Raw genomic sequence first — 4445 nt, 5'->3', positions numbered from 1 at the left:
GAAAACCGCGCACGAGTGAGCTTTACACCTGCAGATGTTCTGTAAAACGGGAGTGAGTAGGCTCGGGCTCGTCCTCAAAGCCTTTACTCCAAAGGCGAGCCCTTCCTGCTGCCGCCAGGTTAGGTAGCTCCGCGACTGTACCAAACGGCTCTGGTGTAATTCGTCGTTCCTTCCTCCACCCACCCCACCGAGCCCCTGTCCCCTTACCTGCGGTCCGCGGCCCTCCGCTCCGCGCTCGGATGCCGCTGGGGTGCCAGGGACCCACGGGACGGGTCGTTCCCAGCCGCCGCGCGCTGGCTCCTTAGACCCCCGCCGGCTCGCGCGGCGCCGACGGCGAGGAGCCCCGAGGACGCCCCGCGCCAGGTGCGCTCTGGCCGGGACGCCCGCTTCCGGGAGAGGCGCGCAGACCGCCGCAGCCAATGCCGAACAAAACCCGCCCCGGCAGCGCCGCGTCCGCGCGGCACGGCACGATCTCGGCGCTCTGGACACGGGCGCCGCGGGCCGAGCGTCTCCTCTCCTGAGAGGCCGCTACGGAGGCCCCGGCGCGTGGGCCCCTGCGGCGCGGAAGACCGCTCCAGGCCGGACTCACCGACACCAAAACCGCCAGGAGGAGCGCTTGGCGGGACTCGGCAAACAACCCAATGTTTTAAATGGAAAAAGGACTTGAAAAGACCCTTCTCCAAATAAGACATACAAATGGTCAACAAGCACATGAAGAGACGTTAATCATCATGAGCCGTGATGAAATGCAAGTTAACACCACAGCGCCATACACCCCTCCACACACTAGAAGGCCTACAATCAAGAAAGCTAAAAATAACAGATGTTGGCAAAAATTTAGAGAAACTGATACAGAATTTCCCACAGGGAAAATGAATGAGTTCTGGAGGAGGAGGCTGAGAATATTTGTACAACAACGTGAATGTAGGTAATGCCATGGACTGTATGCTCAAAATGATTTAAATGGCAAATGTTATGTTATGTGGGGTGGGTGGGTAACATAATTTAGCCCCTGCTTTATTCCAGACCCCAGGGTCAAAGCTTCTCATCCATCTTCTCGCTTTCACTTAACCTCCTAGGATCTTCACGCTCCCATTTAGCAGATGAAGCTGAGCCTGAGAGGGTAAACTAAGTGACTTGCCCAAGCCTCACTCGGCCAAGTCTACACTGTTCAATGTTACTGTATTTACTGAGCACCTACTAGAGCACCTACTGAGCACCTCCAGCACCTGCTAGAGACATTGTGGGAGGACCAGGGTGAACGGGGGCTGAAAGCAGGTTACAAAACATGGGCAGACCCTGGGGCCCTGCTCTCAGACACTGACGCTTCTTGGAGTGGAGGGCTGGCCTGTGTCACACCTGCGGAGCCTTTCATTCCACCCCACCGCACCCCCAGAGGAGGGAAGCAGCTGGCCTGATACTGAATATTAGCTCAGCTGGGGAGGAGTCCTGGGGCTCTGGAGAAGGCATCTCCTGCCCCACTCCCCACATTGCCCCCTAGAGTCCAGTACGTGGGCACAAGCATCCCTGTGGCGGGGCAGGAGGCACATCTCACGGCACCCCTCTCCTCCCGCCCTGCAGTGGTGACACTGAACCCATACACGCGCCAGAAGGACGACGAACTCTCCTTCTCTGAGGGCACCATTATCTGCATCACCCGCCGCTACTCCGATGGCTGGTGTGAGGGCATCGGCTCAGAGGGGTCTGGATTCCTCCCCGGGAACTATGTGCAGGCCAGCTGCTGACGCCTGGGATCTCTGGGATGCTGACCCGGGCACCGCCTTCAGTGAGCCTCTTGAGTCCCACTCCAAAGCCTGCTCCAGTCAAGACTGGACCAGTCCTGCACGCCTCCTGGGCTGTGAGCTGTGTCTGTTCCTTCCCCCCAGTGCAGTGGGAAGGGGTCCTGGTAAAGACAGAGGAGGCACCCAGAGGCCTGCTGGAGACAGGAAAGAACTGGAAGCCAGGGAGTTTGGTGCCCTTATCCACAGGGGACCCTTACGCCATGAAGACAGGATCTCCAGCTGCAAGTGCCGACTTTGAATACAATCCTGACGACTTCCTGATGGTTGCCCTGCAGGGCTAGTGGCCGAGGGACTGAAAGGCAGCCCACTTGCACGGCTCCTGCTAATTGAGCCTCCTCTGCCTGCCCTAAGCAGCAGAATCTCCCATGTTCTCGGTGCTCACGGAGCCCTCTCCACACTAGACCCCTGTGCCCCTCCGCTCTCCCATGTCCTCGGTGCTCACGGAGCCTCCACACTAGACCCCTGTGCCCCTCTGCGGAGGTGGGCTGCACCCTGCTCTTCTGCCTGCTGCCTGCTTTGTTGTGTATTCAGGCTTGGTTCCCCAAGCTGGGCACTCCTCCAAGAGTGGGGACCAGCTCCCTCACTTAAGTGGGGCTCTCTGAGAACAGAGATCACCTCGCCCTCATCCCTCAGACTGCAGCGTGAGAGATCTCGCTCACCTCTGCCCCTTCACCTCCTTTACAGCTCTGAAACACCAAAAGAGGGAGGTGGACCTTGGGTTTCCACTGGCTCTGCTTTAAAGCATCATGGCTTTCTGTTCCATACGGGAGGAGGGGGACTCAGAGGGCCCCGTCAGTGGGGCGACTTTGGTTAAGTCCCTGGTTTCTTGCTGCATAGACGAGGCTGGGGTGCGAGGAGACACCTTCGGGCTCTGTGAGGTCCCTGGCTGGCCAGACCCGAGCCCCGGGACAGTGTGCTACCTCTTTCCACCAACAGGAGGGGACTATTCCCTCTAGCTTTTTTTCCTGTGGGGATGCTGACAGGGTGGGGGCGGGGAGGGAGGCAAGGAGTGTAGTGTAGGGTCACAGTAGGTAAAGCGAGATCTAGGCCTGGGACCGTCGGCAGGGAGCGCCACCTCTCTCCGCAGGGAGTCCGGTGCAGGGGAGGTCGGGGTGGGGGGAACATTTCGGGGCCTGGGTCCCCTGGACAGAAGACTGGAGGACGGAGGCCATGCAGCCCAAGGCAACAGTTAACCGTGACGCGGCGGGACATGTTCCTTCTCTACCCTGACAGGGAACCCCGTCCTCCCAGCTGGGAGGACAAGGTTTTTGGAAACACTGCTGCCTGCTCAGATATGCGCGCCACCCTGGTGCGGCCAGACTCCGGAATTCGCTTGCAGTGGAACTGGGGGAGGCAGCCGAGCTGGGTTAACTGCACAGATGGGGACAGCTCCCAGCTCCCTCCTCCAGTCCCCAAATGGACCACCCTGGGATTCCAGGAAATCCCGGAGGGATATACCAAAACGAAAGGGAGAGGGAGTAATAAAACTAGCTTTCTCTTTCCCGACCCCCACGGCCCCCCCCCCCGCCCGGGTGCCCTCTGCAGGCCACGTCCTCAGCACCTGTTGCAGGTGTAGGCACACTTCGGTGGAGGTTTCCCAGGGCACCACCCTGGCGCGGAAGGAGCTGGACTCGGCCTTCTGCGCCTCCTGCGTAAGGCGGTGCATGCGTAGCGGTGGCGCAGGAAGGCCACGTCGCCGCCTGCCAGCAGCCCCATGGGGCAGAAGTCGTTGGCGCCGCCGCTCACGTAGAAAAGGCGCTCGAAGTGCACGCCGTCGTGGGCCCGCTCGCGCAGGTAGTCGCTGAGCACCTTGTGCTTGCACATGTTGGCGGGGTAGCGAGCGCAGCTGTGCGCGTGGAAGGGCCGCAGCGCCAGCAGCCCCCAAGGGTCGCGCCCCGACGGGTTGCTGAAGATGCGCCGGAACAGGCCGTGGTGGCCGGCGGCGCGCAGCGCACTCTCCACGCCAAAGGTGTTGGCGTCTGAGATGAGAATAACCTCAAAGCAGGCGCCCTGCTTGGCCACAAACTGCAGCAGCTCGCCCATGCCGGGCGACAGGGGGATGGCCTCGTAGATGGCGCGCAGGTCCCGCGGCCGCACGCCCTACTCGCCCAGGTACTGGAAGACGCGCTGCATGTACTCGTTGTAGAAGCTCTCGCGCTAGGTGGCACGCAGGCTCTCAGGCAGCCGCTGGCCCGCCGCGGCCCGCGCACGACAGACTCGTCGCTGTTTTCGTCCACGATAGTCTCGTCAAAGTCGAAGGTCAGGAGGAAGCGCGGCACGCCCGGCGCAGCCATCCCGCTGTCCTCTACCAGCTTTGTCCTGACCGATCGAATCCTTTTGTGGTCACCAAAAAGAGTCCCTCCGAGGAAAGGGGGACAGGACCTCTGAGCTTCACCTTCAGGGTGGGGAGCGGCGGCTGCAGAGGTCTGTCCTGGCTGAGTTTGGAGTGTAAAGAGTGGGGAGAGCGCCTAGCTGAGGTATTTGGGCGCAGGATGGAGCAAGGGGTGCTTACGGGAATTGGAGGGGACGCTGTGTCTTATCCATCCCCGGATTTCTGGGCTCCGGCTCTCACGAGTCCCTCCAGTCCAGAGGGTCCGTGAACGATGTGCATGTGGGCCGTTCCCTCCACTTGCCCCCCATCCC

General features: G+C 60.9%; 1 pseudogene; it reads right to left on the bottom strand.

Moving 5' to 3' along the window:
- Positions 1-2431: 2431 nt before the first annotated feature.
- Positions 2432-4096, bottom strand: LOC132440368 (phosphoethanolamine/phosphocholine phosphatase-like; annotated as a pseudogene).
- Positions 4097-4445: the final 349 nt, after the last annotated feature.

This window comes from Delphinus delphis, chromosome 17, assembly GCF_949987515.2.
Source record: "Delphinus delphis chromosome 17, mDelDel1.2, whole genome shotgun sequence".
NCBI lineage: Eukaryota > Metazoa > Chordata > Mammalia > Artiodactyla > Delphinidae > Delphinus > Delphinus delphis.
This window is presented reverse-complemented; position numbering and strand designations above follow the sequence as displayed.